The sequence below is a fragment of the Molossus molossus genome, unplaced genomic scaffold (genome assembly GCF_014108415.1).
Source record: "Molossus molossus isolate mMolMol1 unplaced genomic scaffold, mMolMol1.p scaffold_m16_p_1, whole genome shotgun sequence".
Lineage (NCBI taxonomy): Eukaryota > Metazoa > Chordata > Mammalia > Chiroptera > Molossidae > Molossus > Molossus molossus.
In genome coordinates this window covers 130,762,030-130,788,632 of record NW_023425344.1, presented here as the reverse complement: position 1 = coordinate 130,788,632, position 26,603 = coordinate 130,762,030, and the positions used below count along the sequence as shown (strand labels likewise).

At 35.0% G+C, this 26,603-nt stretch overlaps 1 protein-coding gene across 10 annotated transcripts in view; it reads left to right on the top strand.

Moving 5' to 3' along the window:
• The window catches only part of ZEB1 (zinc finger E-box binding homeobox 1), a 273,742-nt gene that overhangs the window by 121,826 nt on the left and 125,313 nt on the right, over positions 1-26,603 (top strand). Inside the window, exons 7-9 of one of the 10 annotated variants that reach the window (XR_004959538.1) lie at positions 298-426; positions 4,109-4,439; positions 4,946-5,016. The exons of 7 other annotated variants lie outside the window; for them this stretch is intronic. The gene's annotated coding sequence lies outside the window, so the exon portion shown is untranslated. Of the gene's footprint in view, positions 1-297; positions 427-4,108; positions 4,440-4,945; positions 5,017-26,603 lie in introns of those variants that run through there. 2 more of the 10 variants (XM_036261970.1, XM_036261978.1) reach the window with 2 other exon arrangements.

Below are 26,603 nucleotides of genomic sequence, written 5' to 3'. Positions count from 1 at the left end.
TTATTTCATTCTGAAGATAGTAGCAGATTCAGAGAATGTGTATGGTCTTTGTCAGTAAGCCATGTGGTGACTAAGATAGGTGAAGCCAGAGGTGACTGACATGAGAGGAAATAAGTTTTCAACAATATATTGGGTGAAGGGATGAAACAAAGTCAAGGTCACATAGGGAAAAGAGCAGGGCAGCTTCATGGGCATGTGATCTGTGCAGTTGAACAGAGCCCAGTACTCTGAAGGGCCCTGCACCTGATTTAATGCTCTACTGTTGCCATCTTAACATTTTTTTAAATTTTCCAACAGGGGTCCCTGCAATATCATTTTGCATTGGATCTCCCAAATGATGTAGCTGATCCTGAAATAGATAAATAACAAGAGACAAGGATGCAAAGATTTCTGCTGTCTCCTTGATTCTTCATTCCTTTTCCCAAGGTAGCCAGAATGGGGAGCTATCAATTTGTGAAATGATGAATTGAAGACTTTGAAAAATTGTGGAAAATTAGCGTAATTTGAAAGTGATCGTGTGTGTATATACTTCAATCACTTACCAAAGAATTGAGTAGGGAGATAAGAGCTTTTAAAATGTTTTAATGTTTTGTTTTGTTTTTTAAAGTGTCAAAGATCACATGATATACAATAAGACCTTACTTTTTTTTTAGGAGCATAATTGTGAAAAAGGTAAGAGTGGGGCAAATAATGGACAATGCTCCATGTTTCTTTACAAATTTAGTAAGAGTATGTGCCCACTTTTATCAAGCATCTAATAATGTAATTGAGAACTGACTTTTTAAAACCCAGCTGGTGTGGCTCAGTGGTTGAGCACTGACCCATGCACCAAAAGGTTGCTGGTTCATTTCCCGGTCAGGGCACATGCCCAGGTTGTGGACCCGATCTCCAGCAGGGGGGCATGCAGGAGGTGGCTAATTGTTGTTCTCTCTCATTGATGTTTCCATCCCTCTCTCTCTCTCTCAAAATCAATAAAGAAAAAAAAATTTAATAAAAATAAAACCAGAGAAGAAGGAAATACCAAAATTTTCATTATAAGATGACTCCACTTGTGGGATTTCAGTTTTTAAATTGATAAAATAAATCTCTTTAAGACTCCTTCCTGTGTGATTTTAAAGGACCCACTGGCTCAATTTTAGATCTCCTTAGCTTTAGTCTAAAATGTATTAGTCCTTAGGAAAGTGTCTCCTGGGTTTTAAAGTATTCCAAAAAAAACTATCAGGAAGCATCAGGCTGAAGGGTTAAGCAAGCAAGGTGTACTGTTATCAGCCTAGAGAAGGTGTTGGAATTCTTCTATATCCTGGAAGTATAACTAAGAGAAAAAACCCCAACTTAAAGCTAACTGACTTACCCTACAGTTTCTCCCATTGCAGGAAAACAGTTTTAAAGAGTCATATTGTTAATAATTTTAAAAATCTATCAAGTCTAAATTATGGACAAGAATGATTTTATTTCATTTCTTTTTATCCTGAATTACAAGATTATATATTAAGACTATACATTAGAAACTACAAAATAAACTACATTAGAAACATTAGTTCTGCACCTAGTGACACCCGACATTGTACAAGGTAATAAATGCCAAAATGGAACTAAATGTAATTCTGCTCATCAGAAACTTAAAACATTCAATATTGACATACACACATAGAAGATATGCAAGTGACTGAACAAATGGAATAAATAAAAAATTATATTAAAGAAGTGGTAAGTGCATTTTGGGCTTCATAGGTAATAAACTTTTGTTTCTGTGTGATTGGCCTAGCAAAAAAAAAAAAAAAAAAATTGCATCTTCATTTTAGCCTACAAAAACTTGACACAGGAAGTGGAATTTTAGATGTTATATAGATGATGGAAGAAATTGATTTTCACAAACTGCAGTGAAAAGGGAAGGGAATATGTGATTTACAGAGAGGCTTTAGGAATCAGAGGCTATAGATTTGTGGTGGTGTAGAAATAGAAAGCAAAACCCTCTGGGAAAAAGGACTGAACATGTTTGTCAAAAGAAAGGAAAGGAACAAGCAAATAAAAGATGAGGAGAAAGCTGATGGAGTCAGGCTGGTGAGCTCAATGGTAGTATTGTTCACTGATAGAAATTTCAGTGGGTTTTCCTTCAGGGCAAAAAGTTTGAAAGAGACAAAATACAGTCTTTTAGATTTTCGTTTATAGTCTGTTAAATTTTTCACTGCTGTTAAGAATACAGAGATGATTTGTATCTTTATACTTTTATTCTGAGTTTTATTATCTCTTTTTAATTTAAATTCTCTGAATAATTCTCTGTCTCTCATGCTGGGTTGGGTGTCTGCAGTGTGGGTCATCTGGGCGGGGTGAGGAGAACGTATATGTACAGTGCCCCAGCCCCACACAGTACCACAATTTTCCCAGGAGGAAGGGCCCAGTGTTTACTAAAGGGCAGAACCCAGACCCTGGGTAGTAGAAGTTCTCAGCAGCCTAGCTAAGTGAGACACCCACACCCACCCCCAAAATTGTTTCTATCTTTAAACAGAGATTGTTTAAAACAGAATTTGGTTTGTAAACTGAACATTGTAATAATTTTACAGTAGATTGAACATCTTTATAAGCTTATAGCAATTTAACTTGATATTTATAAATATAAAAGGTAGAATGTCTTGGTCTGTGTACCAAACTGTACTTTTTCTGCCCCTATAACAACTCTTTTGGTTGCCTGCTATTGCATAAAGGCATGTCAATGACACTCACTTTTTCCTGCCATCACCTGGCAAAGCACTTCCGCCTTTCGAACTTTCCTTTTCTCTTAGTAACCTTATCCATGGACTAGCACAATGATTTTCAGCTTTTTTCATCTCATGACACTAATCACTAAAATTCTGCAACACACCAAAAAATATATTTTTTGCAGATCTAACAAAAAAAAATAGGTATACTTTTGATGCATTCACACCGGAGAGCTATTGTTGTGTTGGCTGTTGTCATTTTTTTTATTTTTATTTGACAATACAAGGGAAAAGAGGCCAGTGTCCCTGACAAAATAATGAGGTATTACATATTTTAAAAATGCTTGTGGCACACTGATTGAAAATGGCTAAACTAGCAAATTGGGAATCTTTTGTTTTGCTTTGTTTTTTTAATCCTCGTCCAAGGATATTTTTCCATTTATCTTCAGGTAGAGTGGGAGGGAGGGAAAGAGAGAGAGAGAGAGAAACATTGATGTGAGAGAGACATATCGATTGGTTGCCTCCCACATGACCACAACCATGGCCAGTGACCAATCGCAACCGAGGTACATGCCCTTGATGGGAATCGAACCTGTGACTCTAACCACTGAGCAAAACTGGCTAGGGCTGGGAGTGATTTTTTGTTTTTTCTTTACCCTTGACCCTTTTCAGTCCTAAATATGATTTTTGTACATTGCTTAATCTATTTGTGCCTCTGTTTTTTGTTGTTGTTGTTGTTGTTATTGTTATTTTGTATAGAAATAATAAAACTTTATTGCCACTTTAATTAAATCAGCTATTATGTGAAATCACCCAGCATAGTGCATGGACATAATAGCTGAGTTTTATTTCAGCAGATGTTATTTGTTTTTCCTCTTCTCAACTGGTAATAAATCTACTGAAAAGGTAATAATTTAGAGAAAAATGAATTGTGGTGCATGCCAAAATTTTGATTTGTATTTATACAGTAGGTTAGGTATAAATTTGTTCTCATTATAGAGAGGTTAACAAGTGTTTTCTCTTTACTTTGTATTTTTTTTAAGGTTAATTGGGGCATAACCAAAAGATAAAAAAAGCATCATTGTTTTACAAAGGACCTATCAAATAATAAATCATAATTATCTTAAGATAAGTTTGAAAATTAGTGAGAGGTGTTACATGAGACAGGTGGTTATACTTAGTTCTAAATTTAGGTATGGAATGTTTTGCTTCTCATACTAAGGCTAGTCTCTAATTTCATATCTCCATCAATGATTTTAGATATTTCAAGTTAGTGTTTTGACATACATCCATACCTGTAATAACTCATAGATTATCTGATCATAATATCCCTGTCATGTATGGCACCATATTTGCTGTAATATTTTTACCAAATTCTTACCTGTTATAACGATCTCTCTTCTGTCTTTCAGGATCCCTCAGCAAAGTAAAATTTAGTCCTCACTTGATTATAAATAGCAGCTTTGTCAATTAGACTTTTTGATATGTTAAATAAGAAGCACATGTCTAAAAGAATGATAAAAGCATTGTTCATACTTGATAAAGCTTAACCGTTGATGAGAGATTGGAACAAAAACATAACATGAGTGGATTAGCTTCATTCACGCAAAGGTTATTGAGAAACAGGAATCATGGATTTCATTCAATTCAGTTTTATCAGATCTACACTGTTCCTCAATCAAAATCATTTTACCTACCTCTTTGCCTACCTTCATCATACACTTTTCAAAGGACTTTGACTTGGTAGGTATTGCTAATGGTGCAATGCAGTGCCCTGAAGTCTCTCCTTGGGATAGAAAATCTGTTTCTAGTATAATGAACTATTCAAGAACAGGACTTTAATGAAAAGATGATATAGTCCTATAAAAATGGATTGACCTTGCTCATTTAATTCTGGAAACTTAAATGTCAAAAAAATTCTAGTGTGATACATGTGTATAAAAAAATTACACTTTTGAGAAATAGTGCTAGGAATATTTCGTTTCTATATGTTAAATAAATTAAAAATACCTTCATAATCCTTCTGCAGCTGCTATTACTAGTACGAGTATGACGACCACTTGTATAGGAAAAATATCTCTCTCGTCATGGATGGGGGGGAGCAAAGCTATTATTGTTGGTGGGATCACATCTCTTTTAAAGTGTTTTAGCTTACTGTTAATTTTTCTCAAGGGAAAAGTAGATTCATCTTTCTTAAAGTTTTTTTTTTTTTTTTTTAATTTTAAAAATAACATCTCACCCTGGCTCAGTTGGTTGGAGCATCATCCCATGCACTGAAATGTTCCAGTTTGATTCCCAGGGAGGGCACATAACTGGATTGTGGGTTTAATCCAGGTGAGGGCATGTATGGGAGGCAGCAAATCAATTTTTCTTTCATCTATTGATGTGTCTCTTCCTGTCTATCTGTCTCTTTCTCTTCCCCTCTCTCTAAAACAATAAAGAACACATCCCGTCTTATCAGACTTCAGTCATCATTTTTTATTTATGTAATTCATTTCTGACATTAATAATGCCCTTTAGCCCTGCCGGTATGGCTCAGTGGTTGAGTGTTGACCCATGCATCAAGAGGTTGCCAGTTCAATTCCTGGTTTGGGCATATGCCCAGGTTGTGGGCCAAATCCCCAGTGGATGGTATGTAGAAGGCAGCCATTCAATGTTCTCTCTCATCGATCTTTCCATCTTACTCTCTCTCTAAGATCAATAAAGAAAATAATAATAACAATAATAATAATAATAATGCCCTTTACTCAATACTTTGACATACATTGGCAAATTTAAGAGATTTTAAATATAGAAATATGAAAAATTCATTTGCATATAAAACCTATATTTGTTGTTTTTGTTGTTGTTAATCCTCACCCAAAGATATTTTTTCCATTGATTTCTAGAGAGAGTGGAAGGAAAGGGCGAGAGGGGGAGAGAGACAGAGAAAGAGAAACATCGATGTGAGAGAGAGACATCAATTGGTTGCCTCCCACACAGGGCCCAGAATTGAATCCGCAACCCTGTGGTTAACTAGCCAATGCTCCAACCACTGAGCCATACAGCCAGAGCTAAAACCTATACTTAGAATATTTTTTGCCTTCTTAAGGATAATCTAGAAACACTAATACTGCTTAGTTATTTTGTTTACAAATGATTATTAGCAACAATGTTAATTTCTCTTACATTGTGAACAAAAAAATTATTCAGAATTACCTAGTGTTTTAAGAGCTAACTACTTAGAAATTGACACGTAGAAATTTAAAAGGCTTTAGAATATGAGCTGTATAATTGCTAATTAAGGCTGGCATTATTTATAATAATCTTAGGTGTAAATGGTAATGTCTTATTGGCTTTCTACTTTATCTTGTCATTGCTGGTATAAAAAAATGTGGTCATTATTTCCTTTATTTAATTTGTTTATATCCTATGTAGAAGTATGATTATCTGAGGAGTGGTATTTTCCCCCAGATGTTAAATATGGCATACTACTTACTATTAACCAAAAGTATCATGACTAAATATTTTGCTGTTCTTGATTGGTTATAATTTAATATTTTATATATTTGGGATATATAGTTTTCAGTATTTTTATAAGGGGGTTCTTAATCTTTTTATCTTTTTGTGGTATAGACTTCTGAGTCAAAATTGGTGTAATTAAATATGTTGAGCATTTTAGTTTTTGTACTTTACTATTATAGTACAAAATAAAATAGCCTTTGCCATCATATGCAAGCTAGTCATCCATTGTGGCCAGCCCAGTTCCCACTACTAGTCTCAGTTTTCACTGTCATTCATACAGCAGTGGTTAGCCCCCACAACTTTACCACTTTTTGCTCTACCCCACATAGATGCTTTCAGCTGGCCACCACCAATATACACTCCCACCCATGGCCATATCTGGCCCCTGCAATCCCTTGGCTCCCACTACTGAGTGTGTGCCTAGGAATGGCCCCTACAACAGAGCAATCACACACAGTTGACCTTGGTCCCTTCTGCTTATTCAAACACAATCATTGCTGGAACTGTAGGCACTGCTGAGGACCCCACCAGCTCTCACAGTCACTGCTAACCCCATCGGCTGTCATTATCCAGGACCATGCAGTTGTCGATGTTACAGATACAGCTGCCAGGCCACAGGGTTCCCCCCACATTTGGAGTTGCCATATGCCTCTAATTTGACATCCTGTGTGCAATTAGACCTGGCACAACAGTATATTCTTGTATACCTTTCAAGTGGTGCCCAGGCACTCAGCCTTCAAATCTTCTGACAGGTGAAGATCTTTATGAAATCAGTACATGAAATCTAGAAAACCTTACTGCTTCTTCAAATGCACAGACAATAGTGCAAGGAAATAAGGAACACCAAGAATCAGGGAAACATGACACCCCCAAAGAATCTCAATCAACTTCCAATAACCCCAAATATATGGAGATCCACAAACTGCCTAAAAAGAATTTAAAATAATTATCCTAAAGAAACCCAGCAAGCTACAAGAGAACATTTATAAACAATTTAGTGAAATCAGGAAAATAATACAACAAAACCAAGCCCAACAAAGAGATAGGAAACAATATAAAGAACCAAACGAATTCTGGAACACAAATTCTGGAGTTGAAGAATACAATAGCTTAGCTAAAAAAAAAAAAAAAAAAAAAAAAAAAAATTAAATGTAATACAGAGCTTCAACAACAGACTCTCAAACAGAAGAAATAATCAGTGAACTTGAAGTCAGATCATTTGAAATTATTTGATTGAAGGGGAGAAAAGAATGAAAAATTCTATGTGGCTTATGGGATACTCTAAATGAACCAATATACTAATTATGGAAGTCTCAGAAGAAGAAAGGGGTAGGGAGCTTATTTAAACAAATGAGAACTGAGAACATCTCAAATCTGGGGAGAGAAATAAATGTCCAGACACAAGAAGCCCACATGACTCCAAGTAGATTGAACATAAAGATGACTACACCAAAGTACCTTACAATTAAACTGTCAGAAGTCAAACAGAGAATTTTGAAATCAAGAGAAAGGTTATCCATCACATATAAAGGAACCACCCCTTAAGACTGTTAGTGGCTTCCTCAACAAACCATTCAGGCCAGGAAAGGATGGGATGATATATTTCAAAGTACTGAAAGAAAACAGTTACTAAGAAAACAAATACAAAGGTATCCTTTAAAATGAGGGTGATAAAGCCTTTTCAAGACAAACAAAAACAGAGGGAGGTTGTCACCACTAGATGTACCATAAAAGAAATCAAGAAATTATACATAGAAAATCCTAAAGACTCCATCAGAAATCTACTAGACTTAATAAATGAATTTGGCAAAGTAGCAGGATACAAAATTAATGTCAAGAAATCAACAGCATTCTATTACATCAGTGATGAACTCACAGAAAGAGAAAAAAAATCCCATTTATCATTGTGGCAAAAAAAATTAAGACACCTAGGAATAAACTTAACCAAAGAAGTAAAGGATCTGTTTGCAGAAAACTACAGGACATTGAAAAAAGAAATAGAGGGAGATATAAAAAAGTGGAAGCATGTACCTTGTTCATGGATTGGAAGAATTAACATCATTAAAATGTCCATACTACCCAAAGCAATCTATAGATTCAATGCATTCCCCATCAAAATACCAACGACATATTTCACAGAACTAGAACAAATACTTCAAAAGATTATATGGAACCAAAAATGACCCCGAATAGCCACAGCAATCTTGAGAAAGGAGGACAAAGTAGGTGGGATCACAATGCTGGAGTATCAGGTTATACTACAAAGCTACTTTAATCAAGACAGCCTGGTACTGGCACAAGATCAGGCATATAGACCAACGGAACAGAACAGAGAACCCAGAAATTTACCCAGGACATGCTCAATTCATATTTGACAAACGTGGCAAGAGCATACGATGGAGTAAAGATAGCCTCTTTAATAAATGGTATTAGAAAAATTAGCTCCATGAAAAAAACAAAACTAGACCATCAACTTACACCATACACAACAATAAACTCAAAATGGATAAAAGACTTAAATGTGACTCTTGAATCCATAAAAATCCTAGAAGAAAATGTAGGCAACAAAATGTAGGACATCATACACAGCAGAATCTTCACTGATACATCATCTAAGACAAAAGAAACAAAGGAAAAAATGAAAACATGGGACTACATCAAACTCAAAAGCTTCTGCACAGCAAAAGAAACAACCATCAAAATGGAAAGGGAACCCACTGTATGGGAAAGCATCATTGCCAATGATACATCAGATAAGTAGTTAATTTCCAAAATATATAGAGTGCTCATGCAACTCAACAAAAGGAAGACAAAGAACCCAATTAAAAATGGGCAGAGGACCTAAATAGACACTTCTCCAAACAGGACATAGAAATGACCAAGAGGCATATGAAAAAATGCTCAACATCACTAATCATCAGAGAGATGCAAATTAAAACAACAATGAAGTATCACCTCAAACCTGTTAGAATGGCCGCCATCAACAAATCATCAAACATTAAGTATTGGCGAGGTTGTGGAGAAAAGGGCACTCTAGTGCACTGCTGGTGGGAATGCAGACTGGTGCAGCCACTATGGAAACACTATGGTGTTACCTCAGAAAATTAAAAATTGAATTGCCATTTGACCCAGTGAACCCACTTCTAGGAATATACCCTAAGAAGTCTGAAACACCAGTCAGAAAGAATACTTGAACCCCTATGTTCATAGAAGCACTATTTACAATAGCTAAGATCTGGAAACAACCCAAGTGTCCATCAGTAGATGAGTGGGTAAAAAAAAACAGTGGTACATATACACAATGGAGTACTATGCAGCTATAAGAAAGAAAGATCTGTTATCTTTTGAGACAACGTGGAGGGACCTGGAGAGTATTATCCTAAGTGAAACAAGCCAAGCAGAGAAAGACAAATATCACATGATCTCACTTATGTGTGGAATATAATGAACATAACAGTCTGAAGAACTGGGTAGACATAGAGAAGTGGAAGTAGGATACAGACTGACAACTCTCAGAAGAGGGGGTTGGGGGGAGGGAAGAGATAAACCACAGAACTTATATGCATGTACACATAACTGATGGACATGGACAACAAAGCTGGGGATGAGGTGGGGGGGATGGGGAGTTGGGTGTCAATGAGCAAAAAAGGAAAAACATCTGTAACAAAAATAAATAAAAAAAAAAAGTTAGATATAAATCCAGGAGTGGTGAGGGTGTGAGAACACAGACATTCTCAAGCACTGTGAGTGGGAGTGTCAACTTGTGTATCCTTCATGGAAGGTCGTTGGCCTGTAGCTATCATGCCTTTTGAGTCTGCTCTTTCACATCAAAGGTTCCATCATAGGAATATTGACATTTTTGCAGAAATAATCCTCAGTGGATTTTTTTTTTTTGCAATGCTAACTTAAATGCACTTCTATTTCTCCTTAATCATGGTGTAGCCACAGTTTAGAATCCTGTGAAACTGATCAAAAAAATGAATTTTGAATTATATTTACTGGTAGGGAAAGATCTCCAGTGTATGTTAAGTTAAAAGACATAATTACGTCATTGATGTTAAAGTTATGTTTATAGTGTGTGTGTGCGTGTGTGAAATACAGATGGAAATGCTTAGAGGGATGGCTCTGGTGCATGTACACTACACTGTTCACAGTGGTTGCCCCTGGAGGGCAACAGAGTGGGGCATATGAAGGGAGGCTTCCTGTGTTATGATAAATGTTTTTGGATATTAGATTTACTACATATGTCATGTATTGTTTCATAATAAAAATCCACAATAATGATTGAAATACAAGAAACAATCATTAAGGGAGTTCTTCAAATGGAATTAAAACATGTTAAACAGCAACATGAAAACCTATGCAAGTATAAATCTAAATGATGAAGGTAAATATATAGACAAATAGAGAATAATATAACACTGTAATGGTCTTGTGAAAATTGCCTGTAACCATCCTATAAAAATTAAAAGACAAATATATTTAGAATAATATAACCCCCAAAATTGGATCACAGATTCACAATATAAAAAAGTAGATTTTGATTTTGAGAACACAAAGGCTATGGGGTAAAAACACAGAGCATTTGTATGCACTTGAACTTTAGTTGTTAGCAAATTAAAATTGATGGTTATAAGTACAAGATTTATATGAGTCTTAAAGTAATCACAAAGGGGAAACTTCTAGTAGATAGACAAAAGGTAAACAAAGGAATCAAACAAAATGGTACAAAAAGAAGACAGCAAGAGAGGAACAAAAATAACTGCAAAACAAAACAACTAACAAGTTATTACTTTAAAGGTAAATGAATTAAACTCCTAATCAAAAGGCATAGAGTGGCTGCTTGAATTTTTAAAAAATCTAGCGATATGCTGACTATAAGAAAGACTCACTTTAGATATAAAGATGCATTGGCTGAAAGTAAAGGGATAGAAAAAGTGTTCCATAATAATGGTAGTCAAAAGAGAGCAGGGATGGCTGTAATTTATATGAGACAAAGTAGACTTTCAGGCAGAATTTGTTACTACAGACAAGGTTATTGTATAATGATGAAATATCAACAGAAAAAAATAGGTGTAAACATATATGCACCCAACATCAGAACACCTAAATATATAAAACAAGTATTGACAGATTTAAAGGAAAAAATTGACAGCAATAGAATAATACTAGGAGACATTAATATCCCACTTTCAATAATGGATAGAACATCCAGGCAGAAAATCAATAAGAAAACAGCTTACTTGAACAACACTATAGATCAAATGGGCCTATCAAACATATATACAAAACTTTTCACCAAATAGCAGCAGAATGTGCATTTTTCTCAAGTACACATGGAACATTCTTCATGGTATCATGTTAGATCATAAAACATGTCTCAACAGTTGAAGAAGATTGGAATAATATCATATATCTTCTCAAACCATAGTGTAATTAAACTAAAAATCAGTAACAGAAAGAAAACAAGAAAACTCACAAACAGGTGGAACCTAAACAACACACTCTTGAACAACTGTTGAGTGAAAGAGAAAATCAAAAGGGAATCTTAAAAATACCTTTATAAAAAAGAAAGTGAAAAATAACAACTTATCAAAACTTATGATATGCAGCAAAAGCAATACTAAGTAAAGTGCATAGCAATAAATGCTTAACATTTAAAAAGAAGACAGAACCTAATTAAACAATCTACATTTATAACTCAAGGACCTAGATAAATAAGAACAATCTACACCCAAAATTAACAGAAAGAATGAAATAATGAAGATTAGAGCAAAAATAAATGAAATAGAGAATAAAAAAAATACCAAAAAAAATCAACAAATAAGAATTGGTTTATGAGGATAAACAAAATTGACAAACTTTTAGCTAGTTTAAAGAAATAAAAGAGAAAACTAAAATAAATTAGAAAAGAAAGAGGAAATGCTACAAGTAATTCAAAAATAAAAACAATTATAAGGGGCTAAGAAAACAGTGAATTCCTAGAGACATACAACCTACCAAGACTGAATCAAGAAGAAATAGAAAGCCTGAAAAGACCAATAACAAAGAGATTGAATCAGTAATATAAAACCTTCCAACAAAGAAAAGCTAAGGACCAGATGGCTTTATGTGGGGAATCTACCAAACATTCAAAGAACTAACACCCACCTTTCTTAAACTCTTCTAAACAGAAATAGAAGTAGAAAGAATACTCCTAAATTTATTTTAGTAGACCAGAATCACCTTTAGTAGATTCCAAAGCCAGACCCAAAGACAGCATAAGAAAACTAAAGAAAGGCCTGATGATAAAAATAGATGCAGAAATCCTCAATAAATACTAGCAAATGGATTCCACAGTACACTGTCTGACTTCAAATAACATTACAAATTTATAATAATGAAAACAGTTTGGTTCTGGCATTAAAAACAGACATATGAACCAATGGAACTCAGAATAAACCTATGCATTTATAGTCAACTAATTTTTGACAATTGTTTCCAGAACACACTAAAGATAGTCCCTTCAACAAATGATGTTGGGAAAACTGGATATCTAAATGCAAAAGAATTAAATTGGACCTCTGTTTTCACACTATCCACAAAAATCAAGTCAAAACAATAACTTAAATATAAGGCCAGAAACTGTAAAATCCCTAGGAGGAAAACCTAGGGGAACTGCTTCTTTACATTGGGTTTGGCAATAGTTTTATGACTGTGACACCAAAAGCACAGACAACAAAAGCAAAAAGTAGACAAATGGAATTATATCAAACTAAAAAGCTTTGGCACAGCAGAAGAAAATAATCAAAATGAAAAGTCAAATTGCAGAATAAGAAAAAAATAGTTGTAAATCACATATCAAATAAAGGGTTAATATCTAAAATATATAAAGAATTTATACAACTAAATACCCAAAATACAAATAACCCATTTAAAAATGGACAAAGGGCTTATTGGCACTTTGCAAAAGAAAAAAATTCAGACAGCTAAAAAGTATATGTATAGGTGCTCATCACGTCTAATCACAAGGAAATGCAAACCAAAACAAAAAGATATCACTTTGTCCTGCCAGGATGGTTACTATCAAAAAGATAATTGTTGGAGAGGATGTGGACGATGTGTACTGTTGGTGGGAATGTAAATTGGTACTACCTCAATGGAAAACAGTATGGATATTGCTCAAGAAATTAAAAATAGGTCTACCAGATGATCTAGCAGTCCTACTTCTGGTTATATACCCAAAGGAAATGAAATTACGATCTCAAAGAGATCCCATGCACTCCTATGTTCAGTGCAGCATTATTCACAATAGCTAAGATACGGAAACAACTTAAATGTCCTTCAACAAATGTATGGATAAATGAAATGTGGAATGGAGAGAAAGAGAGAATGAATGAATATATGTATACATACAAAAAAATGGAATATTAAAAATAAGGAAATTCTGCCAATTTGAACAGTCTGGATGGAGCTGAAAGACAATTTATGCTAAGTGAAATAGGTAAGATAGAGAAAGAAATAATGTGTGATCTCACTTCCATATGGATTCTAAAATAGTCTGACACATAGAATCAGAGTAGAATAGTTTTTGTCAGGGGCTGGGTTGGGAGGATGGAGTCATGGTCAAAGGGTACAAAGTTTCAGTTATGCAAGACAAATAAGTTTTAGAGATTTAATATACACTATGGTGATGATAGTTAATAGTACTGTATTGTATACTTGAAATTTGCAAAGAGGATAGATTTTAAATCTCACTGCACACACAAGCACAAAAAAAGGCAACTGTGTAGAGGTTATGAATATGTTAATTAGCTTGATTGTGGTTATCCTCTCACAATATATACTTATATCAAAACATCAAGTCATATACCTTAAATATATATAATTGTTTTATCAGATATCTCAGTAAAGCTGTTAAATATAAATGGGGGATAAATGGTGATGGAAGGAGGCTTGACTTTGGGGTAAAACACACAATACATTATACAGATGATGTATCATAGAATTGTATACTTGACCCCTATATAATTTTATTAACCACTGTCACTCCAATAAATTCAATAAAAATTAAAAATAAATAAAATTTTAAAATAAATATAAGTAAAAATTTCAAGAAAAATACTGTTTATTCAAGAAATAAAATACTAAGTTCTTATCTCAAATGATGGTGTGGTAATATGCATTTTCTACTCTTTTTATAAGTTTGCGTTATCTACATGATGTTAATGCTCCAGACTAATTAAAAAGGTGAAAGAATTAAGAAGTACAAATTGATAGTTACAAAAGAGTCACAGGGACATAAAGTACAGCATAGGGAATATAATCAGTAATCTTGTAATAACTGTGTACAGTGCCAGGTGGATACTGGAAATATCAGGGGGACCAGTTCGGAAAGTATCTGACTGTCTAACCACTATGCCTTACACCTGGAACTAATACAGAATAATATTGAATGTAAACTGTAATTGGAAAAAAATCAACAAATGGAAAACCAATTAAAAATGTTGAATTTAAGTTGTCAAGTCTTAAGTCATTTTTTCTGTAAGATATTGAAGCAAATTTAAAAGTGTGTTATTTAACTAAAGATTTAAAGTACCTTATGACCTAGGAGATATTACAGGTGTGCCGAAGTCTTATTTTTACAGTGCCAAAGAGAAACAACAGAAGCACATATTTGCCAAATAAAATGATTCAATGAAGCAAACATTTTCTTGATTGTACCATAACAGCCTGAAAATTTTTGTTATAGTATTACTCTGATTAATGAAATCAGTTCCAGTGCAAACATTTGGGCTGTTAGAATATTTACAAAACCATTGTTGTCCAATTCTACAACTGCTATCCTAAGTCCTAGCTTTCATCTTTTTATACCTGGTTTATTATTTATCTTCCATGTTAGAACTCATACCTCAGTCCTGCCCTGCTCAGATACATTTAGTAATGAATTTATTTGTTACATATACATTTGAGGACTTATCATGTACCAAGCATTTATTTAAGCAATGTTTTTATATTTTACATTCCCAAGTTGGGAGTTTTAATAGTTTCTGATTGGTTACCAAATCAGAACCAAACTCAGCCTAGAATTTGAAGTTTTTCAAGTCTCCTTCTTGCTGTTCAACACAGCAAGAATGGTAACATTTATTTTTAGCATAGTATGTGTCTGTTCCCACTTCTAGTCTTGATACCTCTTCATGGGTATACTTCTTTTTATATTTTTTAAAAACACAACCAAGAGTACCTTGTAATGTTTCAGGTTTCTGTTTATTTTATCCATGTAATCTTGATCATTCTTTTATTCTGGATCCTGAAAACATCATTAGGAAATTATGTATTCTAGATAATTAGTAGCCTGGTGTAAGTTAACAGTGCTAAGTAAGCACTCTTTATTTAGTGAAATTCATGTCATAAGGAAATATGCTTCTTTGATGATATAGAAAGCATTTATTTCACTTAGAATTGTAGATCTATAGGAATTCTGGTTAATAGAGGATTCTAGATTTTACATTTCATATTTGCTGATGTTTCATCTGTTTGAGCTATTGTAAATATTTTATATGTTTTATATTTTCAACTAGGTAGTAATTATATCCCCCACTCTTAACACCTAATGTGGTACCTTCTATGTTATAGGTTTTTATAAAATACTTAATTCATTCTGTAAAAATTTTTTTTATTGAGCATCTACTCTGTGCCAGGACATAGGACTCTAGGACTACAGCCATGGAAAGATAGTTTTTGCTCTTAGCCTTCTTATAGGCTAATGGAAGTGATAGATGAACAGACAGGCCTAGCACAGTGTCAGTTCTGTAATAGAGGTAAATACACAATAGTGGTAGCAAGTTTGTTCTGAGGGTAGCAAGCAAACTTTTCCAGTGGAAGCAGTAACAGCACCAAGGAAGCAGTTAGGATATTTTGGTCTCTGAAAATCTCCTTAGTTCCCCAATGCACCAAATGAACTTTATAATCAAAGTGGCAGTGTATTTTTGTCATGCAAATACAGCTGTAAAACAAATCCCCAGCATTTTCTCCCTCTAGAATTCCTTCACTAAGCCTTTCCATATAGAAATTATAGAGCTACCTCAGAGAGAAAGGGATAGCTAAACCAAAGCAAGTTAGAAGTCATTTTGAAGGAGACAAGGAGCAAGAGTATTTCTGTAATGAGAACGTGAACAAAGTCCCAGTGGTAAAAAGAGAGCAAAGCAAATTAGGGGAAGTAGATCTCTAAGGCCAGGGCATAAATTTGTTTGGAAAGTATTGACTAGGAGAAAATAGACATAACAGGAGCTAGGTTGTGAATGGTTTTACAGGCCATGTTAGGAAGTGGAATTCGTATCAAGAGGGCACTGGGAAGTCACTGCAAGGTTTTAAGCTAAAAAAAAGTGACATGATCATATTTTATTGTCAGAATTGTTCTGAGCCCAATTTAGGTTATTTTTCATACAGTTGTTAATCAGGTTTTTAAAAAATGTTACTCTATATTTTCTTACTCTTAAAAGTATTTATTTAAAAAACGTTTTAAATCCCTTAGATCAGTGATTTTAAAACTTTTGTTTTCCTAGAAGTGGAATATTTTTTTCATTCTGGGATGTAAAGCTCTTTTTAATTAAAGTATATTTGATATACAATATTAATATTAGTTTCAGATGTACAACATAGTAACATAGCATTTACGAAATTATCACCATGAGAAATCTAGTAACCATTTAGCACCATACAATGTTATTGCGGTATTATTAACTGTATTCCCTATGCTGTACATTATATCCTTTGACTTATTTAGAAGTTTGTACTTCTTAATTCCCTTCAACTTTTTGCCCATTTCCCCATTGCCCAACCCTCTGGCAACTATCAGTTTGTACTCTGTATCTATGAGTCTATCAGTTTAGTTTTTTAGATTTCACATGTAAGTGAAATAATACAATATTTGCGTTTCTCTAACTTATTTCACTTAGCATAATACCCTCTGTATCCATCCATATTGTTGCAAATGGGAAGAGTTTATTCTTTTCTATAGCCGAGTAATATTATATTATATATATAGATATGTACACATATATATGTATATGCACATATATATATATATGCCACATCATCTTTATTCATTCATCTATGGATGTACACTGAGGTTGTTTTTATATCATGGATATTGTAAATAATACTACAGTGAATGTAGGGGTGCATATATCTTTTCGAATTAGTATTTTTTTTCCCTTCAGATAAATGCCCAGAACTGAAATTGCTGAATTGTATGGTTCTATTTTTAATTTTTTCTGGAACCTCCATACTGTTTTCCTAGTGGCTGCACTAATCTATTATCCCACCAACAGTACACAAGGGTTCTCTTTCATCCACATCCTTGCCAACACTTGTTTCTTGTCTTTTTGATGACAGCCATTTTGACAGGAGTGAGATGATGTATCTTTATGGATTTACTTGCGTTTCCTTGAAGATCAGTGATGTGGAGCATGTTTTCATGTATCTGTTCACCATCTCTATGTCTTTGGAGAAATGTCTATTCAGGTCGTCTTCCCATTTTTTAAATTGGATTTTGTGTTTTTGATGCTGAGCTTTATAAGTTCTTTATATATTTTGGTTATCAACCTCTAATCAGATATATCACTTGCAAATATCTTCTCCCATTAAGTAGATATTTTGTTGATGGTTTCTTTTTGCTGTTCAAAGCTTTTTAGTTTAATGTAGTTTTATTTGTTTATTTTTTATTTTGTTGTTCTTGCCCAAGGATACACATCCAAAAATATGTAAGATCATGTCAGAGATTACTATCTATTTTATTCTAGAAGTTTTATGGTTCGGGCTTCAATTTAAATCTTTAATTCATTTTGAATTTATTTTTATATATGACGATAGAAAGTGCACCACTGTAATATTTTTGCATGTAGCTGTCTAATTTTCCCAACACCATTTATTGATGACTTTCCCCATTGTATATTCTTACCTCCTTTGTTGTCAGCTTAATTGATTATCTAAGCCTGGGTTTATTTCTGGACTGTTTATTCTGTTTCATTGACCTATGTGTCTGTGTTAGTGTCAGTACCATACTGTTTTGATCACTGTAGCTTTGTAGTATAGTTTGAAATCAGGGAGAGTGAGGTCTTCGATTTTATTTATCTCTTCTCTGGTCTTTATTTCCTTTCTTCCTTGTACTAACTTTGGGCTTTCTTTGTTCTTCTTTTTCTACTTCCTTTAGGTATAAGATTACCTTATTTGAGATTTTTCTTGTTTCTTGATGTAGGCCTGTATTGCTATAAACATTCCCCTTAGAATGGCTTTTGCTTCATTCCATAGATTTTGTAATGTCATTTTCATTTCCATTTCTCTCAAAATATTGTTAAATTTTTTCTTTGATTTCTTCACTGACACATTAGTTGTTTGGAGGTTGTTCAGCCTCCACATATGTTCTTTCCAGTTTTCCTCATACAATTAATTTCTGATTTCGTACCATTGTGGTTAGAAAAGAGAGTTGATATAATTTTATTCTTCTTAAATGTATTGACTTGTTTGTGGCATAATGTGATTTATCCTGGAAAATGTACATGTGCACTTAAAAAATAGAATGCATATTCTCCTGTTTGGGAATGGAATGTTTTGTACATATCTATAAAGTCCATGTAGTCTAATGTGTCACTTACAGGCAGTATTTCCTTGTTGATTTTGTCTGGATATTCTATCGATGTAAGTAGGGTGATTAAGTATTCCACTACTATTGTGTTACTGTCATTCTCTCCTTTTATGTTTGTTAATATTTACTATATGTATTTCCTGCTTCTGTGTTGGTGCATAGATGTTTACAAGTGTTATATCCTCTTGTTGGATGAACACAGGCTAGAGTTCAGAACCCTCATGTTTTAGAGGGAAACCTCTGTGATTAGGTTATCTCTCCCACTTGTGAGTCACCTCATAGGAGGTGGGGGTAGGGTGGGTCCTGACTGGATTGAGCCTCTGCTCTTCCTACTGATTGATGGCTTTTTATTTATACCTGTAGTTAGAAAATCTGCTAGTCTTCAAGACAGTCTCAGAGGTAGCTGTTCTATATGTAGTTGTAATTTGTTGGTTTTTTAATCCTCACCTGAGGATATTTTTCTGTTTAGCTTCAGATAGAGTGGAAGGGAGGGAGACAGAGCAAGACATTGATGTGAGAGGGGAACATTGACTGGTTGCCTCCCACACAACCCTGACCAGGGCCGGGGTTTAACTGCAACTGAGGTACTTGCCCTTGACTGGAATCGAACCTGCAACTCATTTGTCTGCGAGCCGATGCTCCAACCACTGAGAAAACTGGCCAGGGCTGTAGTTGTAGTTTTTGCGTCAGTGAGAGAGAGAGTTGAGCTCAGGATGTTCATACTCCGCCATCTTGAACCAAAAGCCAAGAACCTTGCTTTTGAGTGCCAATTTAGCTTGTCCTCGAAATATTGTTTCTTGCGGTTGGAGCACTGTTCCCACCATAAGTGGAATTCTTAAAAATTATTAAATTCTACACAGTAACTCAATATTTTTAAAAAGATAAAAAAAGTACTATGTTTTAAGTTCTGGTGGTGTTTGATGTTTATTATGTTGTGTTTTATGATGGGTGGTAGAGTGGTAGGGGTGATGATAGTTGTCTTGGCTGCTTGCCTCTGCACTCCACTAAGGTTAGGAATTGCATTCTAGAGTGACTTTATGTTACTAGGTAGGGCTCTGTGGTTCTAACAGTGGGAAATAGCTTTCATAACTTGTGGTTGGTAGTTGCCTTTGCCTTTACATTTGTGTGCTCAACAAATATATACTAAATATTCTTAATACTGGTGATGTGTCTCTAAGGAAAACGGACACAGTCCCTGACCTAATGGAGTTTCCAGTGTAATGGAGAAGATGAATACTAAAAAGTAATCATGCAATATAACTATAATCTATGAGAAAAATGCTGTATAGAAAGGGTAATTTATATTGGGAGATCTTTGAAGAAATGACATTTAAGTAAATATTGCAACTGGGATCTGATAGATGAGTAGGAGGTAGTCAAAGACAGAATGTTTCCGACAGAGGGTGTAACATGCATGAATGCTCTGAGGTGATAAGGTGAGTGGCAGGGATACAGCTGGAAAAGGAGGCAGAGTCCAGATTATGGAAAGCTAGGTTGACTTTGGCTTTTATCCTCAATAATAAGAAAACACTAAAGGATGTTGAATAGGGAGTGAAATAAGATGATTTTTCTTAAAAAGATTAGTCTGGCTGATGTGTGGTAATTGGCTAAGAGAATAGCTAGATTGAATAAAGAGACATCAGCTAGGAAGATATTGCAGAAGGAGTATTCTAGTATCTGGCACAAAGTAGGCACTTAGTAGATAATTGTGGATTAGCTGGATGATGACTACAGGCATACCTTGGAGATATTGCAGGTTTGGTTCCAGACCACTGCAATAATATGAGTCATAATATTTTTTGCTGGTGGAGGGTATTGCCTCCTATATATAAAAAGAGGGATCATCTGTGAAGCACAGTGAAGCAAAGTGCAATAAAATAAGGTATACTTATATATCACTATCTCTGTTGTAACATCTCAAGTTATTCATACTTTAACCATGAGTTAAATTGAATATCAAGGAGTCACAAAGAGTGGTACCAACTTGTATTTTTCCTCATACAGTTTCAGATATTTTGAACAGCTTTTTCACCTTAAAAAAGTGTGAAGATCATTTGTTCATTCATTCATTCATTCAACAATATTTGTTTTAGTGCTTAAAATGTGCCAGGTACTTGGTGGGGGGCTGATGATATAGAATCAGTGTATAAGATAAGCATGATATCTGCCATCAAATAACTTAAAGTCTAGCTAATCAGATCCAAGCAAAGCAAACAGTATATTGGCCTCATGCCTATTAAATGTTGTGGTGTGGGATTTTCCTGTCTGTCCCAACCTCAGTATCTAGAATGTCCTGGATTAACCATGAGACCCCCTTATCAATTAACTGTGTCTTTCCCCTACCTTCTCTTGGTTCTGATTTATACTACTAGGTTTCTACTTTGATTACCTTTGCTGAATATACAACCCCTCATAAGCCCTAATACATATGTCAGGGACCTGACAACCTTAAAATTGAATCTCAATTCTTTTTTACTCTTAGAAGAGTTTTGACCTTGCTTAAGAGATTACCCTTCTATCTGTGAATAACATATTACCACAAATTTAGTGGTTTGAACAACACACATTTATCATCTCATAATTTCTATGGGTCAGGAGTCCAGACACAGCTTACTTAACTGGGTCCTTTGCTCAGTGTTGCAATGAAGGTATCAGCCAAGGTGCATGAACTCTCATGTTTACCTCAGGGTCTTCTTTCGGGCTCATTCATATTATTGACAGAATTCACTTCTTTACAGAAAGCTGTCTCTTTTCATAGGCAGTTCACAATATGGTTCTTTGCTTTTTCAATGACAGCAGAAGAGAATCTCTGCTGCTTCAAATTTCTGAGCTCAGGGGAGACCTAAGCCCTCTTTCAAAGGTTTTACCTAGTTAATTCAGGCCTTCTGAAGATAATTTCTTTTGATAAACACAAAGTCAACTGATTAGGGACCTTAATTACTTCTGCAAAATCCCTCTACATTTATCATACAATTTAGCATTACAATGTGAGTGCTATCTCATATTTACAGCTCCCTTCCACACTCAACAGAAGGAAATTATTCAAAGGTATGGATCATTGGGAGTGGGTCATCTTAAAATTCTGCCTGCCTTATTTGCCTTTTTGTAAAATCTCTCACATCTTTTGGCTTCCAACAAGGCATGCTGTTCTTAGTCTCTTCATGTCTTTTATGTTTCCTTCTTCATTCCCTTCATCTATTTCATAAATGTTCAGGTTCCCAAGAACATCCCATTAACCATCTGATGTGTTTCTTAATCCTATATTTATTGTCTTTGTTTTTCACTAACTGAAGACCAATTTTCTTCTTCTAAAAATAAAGCTAAGAGTGGATTCTTTATCCTCCAATAACTTGCTGAAGAAAACCCTCATCAGGTAACAAATAAAACAAAAACAATCTGTTATACTACTTTCTGCCATTCTTGGATCCATTTGTGGAGATAGGGTAGGATTTGTAGCTTAGGGGAGCATGATTGGTTACCACCACTCCAAGATAGGGTAGCTGTGCATGGATGGTGGAGGGAATCTTGAGCATGGTTGGGAAAACTATACCAGATCAGCACATAGGTAGTTGTGTCAGCAGGTTCTAGCTGAGGTAGCCACAGTAGCATGAAGGAGTATTGTCATGTTATACCAGGGTAATTAGAAGAGTATGTTGGGGGTCATGTCTTTTATAAAGAGGGACCAGACATGAATGGGTTGGGGCAACCATGTGGTATTAATCAATTATTTAAATTATATGGCTAAAAACAAATACATTCTTATAATTTTGTTTTGTTTTATTAATCTTTACCTGAGGATATTTTTCCATTGATTTTTAGATAAAGTGGAAGGGAGGGAGGGAAAGAGAGAGAGAGAAATATCAATCTGAGAGAGACCATATTAATTGGTTGCCTCCCATGTGACCCCTACCAGGGCCGGGGATTGAACCTGCAATCCAGGTACATACCCTTGACTGGAAATTGAACCCAAGACCCTCTGGTCCTCGGGCTGGTGCTCTAACCACTGAGCAAAACTGGCCAGGGCCATTCTTAACATTTAAGTGTAGCATATGTGCATGAATTCAGCCTCTGTCCTTCGGCAAAATTGAGTACAGTATCTTGTATATAGCTTAAGGCTTCCAGTTTTCCGCAGTTTTCCTAATTTAGGGGTAAGTTGTGAGTCTGCTTGGAGGAAACAGTTCCCTTTACTCTTTCTTTTTCTTATCCTCACCCAAGGACATTTTTCCATTTTTTGTTCAGACAGAGTGGGGGAGAGAGAGAAACATCGACATGAAAGGGACACATAGAGTGGCTACAACCCGCACGACCAACCAGGGCCAGGGACAAACTGCAACCGAGGTATACGCCCTTAGTGGGAACCGAACCTCCGTCTCTCTGGATCTCAGGCTGATGCTCTAACCACTGAGCAAAACTGGCTAGAGCCCTTTCCTCTTTCTGAAATGGCCTGCCTTCATCTCTCTTTTTTATCTGATTGATTTATCTATTAAACACCAGCTTTGGAAAATGAAACTTAGACATTACCTCTCTGCTAAAGCATTTTCATTTCTTGAAACCTGTTCCAATGTCCATCCTTGAGAACATTAATCCTTCTTTTCTCTTTCTTCTCTACCATGTTGTAGGTGTTCATAGCAATTACATATGTCATAATGCATTATAACATTTACTTACATGTTTGTCTATACCACTAGTGAAATCTGTGGTCGTAGAAATTGACTTATTCATTTTAACCATAGTTCCTGACATATGACAGATTCTCAATAAATGTTTTAAATAGATGAATGAAGAGACTTTCTTAACTGCACTGTATGCTCTTGCCCCCTTTGTCAAATATTGATTGAGCATATTGTCTTGGGTCAATTTCTGGGTTCTCTATTCTGTTCCATTGATCTATCTGCCTGTTCTTGTGCCAGTACCAGGCTGTTTTGATTACAGTAGCTTTGCAGTATAACCTGACAATCAGGTAGTGTGATCTCTCCTACTTTGTTCTTTTTTTTCAAGATTGCTGTGGCTATCCAGGGTCTTTTTTTTTGTTCCATATAAACTTTTGGAGTATTTGTTCTAGTTCTGTGAAGTATGTCGTTGGTATTTTGATGGGGATTGCATTGAATCTGTAGATTGATTTGGGTAGTATGGACATTTTAATAATGTTAATTCTTCCAATCCATGAACAAGGTACATTCTTCCACTTTTTTATATCTTTCCCTGTTTGTTTTTTTCAATGACCTCTAGTTTTCTGTGAAGAGGTTCTTTATTCCTTTGGTTAAGTTTATTCCTAGGTATCATAATTTTTTTGCTGCAGTGGTAAATGGGATTGTCTTTTTAGTTTCTCTTTCTGTCAGTTCATCATTGGTGTATAAGAATGCCATCAATTTCTTGACGTTAATTTTGTATCCTGCTACTTTGCCAAATTCATTTATTAAGTCTAGTTGATTTTTGATGGAGTCTTTAGGGTTTTCTATGTACAATATCAGGTCATCTTCAAATAATGACAGTTTCACTTCCTCCTTTTCCATTTGGATCCATCCTCTTTATTTTTTCTTCCTGTCTGATTGCTGTGCCTAAAACTTTTAGTACTATGTTAAATAAGAGTGATGAAAGTGGGCATCCTTGTCTTCTTCCCGTTCTCAAGGGGAATGCTTTTAGTTTTTGCCCATTGAGTATGATGTTGGCTGTAGGTTTTTCATATATGGCCTTTATTATGTTGACATACGATCCCTCTATTCCCACATTGCTGAGTGGTTTTATCAGAAATGGGTGCTGGATTTTGTTGAATGCTTTTCCAGCATCTATTGATATAATCATATGGTTTTTATCTTTCATTTTGTTAATGTGGTGTATCACATTTATTTATTTGCAAAAATTATACCATCCTTGCATGCCTGGGATGAAAATTGGACAGCTACTTGAAAAAAAATGAAGCTGGAATACCAATTTAAACCATGCATGAGAATACACTCAAAATGGATAAAAGACTTAAATGTAACTCTAGAATCCATAAAAATTCTAGAAGAAAATGTAGGCAACAAAATCTCAGACATCATACACAGCAGAATTTTCACTGATAACAACACCTAAGGCAAGAGAAACAAAAGAAAAAATGAACACTTGGGACTACATCAACCTCAAAAGTTTCTGCACAGCAAAAGAAACAACCATCAAAATGGAAAGGGATCCCACTATATGGGAGACCATAATTGCCAATGATGCATCAGATAAGAGGTTAATTTCCAAGATATATAGAGTGCTCATACAACTCAACAAAGGGAAGACAAAGAACCCAATTAAAAAATGGGCAGAAGACCGCCCTGGCCGGTTTGGTTCAGCGGTTAGAGCATCGGCCTGCGGTCCTGAGAGACCCAGGTTCGGTTCCCGCTAAGGGCGCGTATCTCGGTTGCAGTTTGTCCCCAGCCCTGGTCGGTTGTGCGGGTGGCAGCCACTCGATGTGTCCCTTTCACATCGATGTTTCTCTCTCTCTATCTGTTCCTCTCTCACCCTCGCACTCTACCTGAACAAAAAATGGAAAAATGTCCTCGGGTGAGGATAAAAAAAAAAAAAAAAAAATGGGCAGAAGACCTAAATAGACACCTCTCCAAAAAAGGACATACAAATGGCCAAGAGACATATGAAGAAATGTTTAATATCATTAATCATCAGAGAAATGCAAATTAAAACAACAATGAAGTATCACCTCACACCTGTCAGAATGGCCACCATCAACAAATCATCAAACAACAAGTGTTGACGAGATGTGGAGAAAAGGGCACTCTAGTACACTGCTGGTGGGAATGCAGACTGGTACAACCACTGTGGAAAACACTATGGTATTACCTCAAAAAATGAAAAATGGAACTGCCATTTGACCCAGCAATCCCACTTCTAGGAATATACTCTAAGAAACCTGAGACACCCATCAGAAAGATTATATGTACCCCTATGTTTATAGCAGCACTATTTACAATATCTAAGATCTGGAAACAGCGCAAGTGTTCATCAGTAAGTGAGTGGATTAAAAAGCTGTGGTACATGTACACAATAGAATACTATGCAACTGTAAGAAAGATGGCACGGAAGGACCTGGAGAGTATTATGCTAAGCCAAACAAGTGAAGCAGAAAAAGACAAATATCACATGATCTCATTTATTTGTGGAATATAATGAACTAAACAAACTGCTGAACAAAATTAACCCAGAGTCATAGAGGTGGGGTACAGACTGACAAGACTCAGAGAATGGGGGTTGGGTGGGGAGATAAACCACAGAACTTACAGTCATGTATGCATGACCAGTGAACATAGACAACAAAGTTGGGGATGGGATGGGGGGGAAGGAGAGGAGGGTGTCATTGGGGAAAAATGAGAAACATCTGTAACAAAAACAAATTAATAAAAAATAAATAAATAAAAATTAGCCTGCTATATTTGGTCAGGCTAATTTGGTGAAGGCAAAACAAATAAATAAATAAATAATAAAAAAAGAAAAAATATATATCTGAAAAAAAGCATTATTGTAGATATTAAGGAACATAAGTCTTGTTCAGAAAGAATTTTTAAAATATAGGGTGAGTTAAAACTATGTTCACAAGTTGTATGAAAAATAATGCAATAAATAATATAGGAATAAAAAAATAAAAATAAATAAATGAATGAATGAATTAGCATGAACTCAAATTAAAATATTTCCACCCACTTGACTTAGGTGACCACATATGTTTCCCTTCTATACAAACACTGACCTGACAAATCTATTTTACTTTGCTACATGAATAGATATTTTAACTA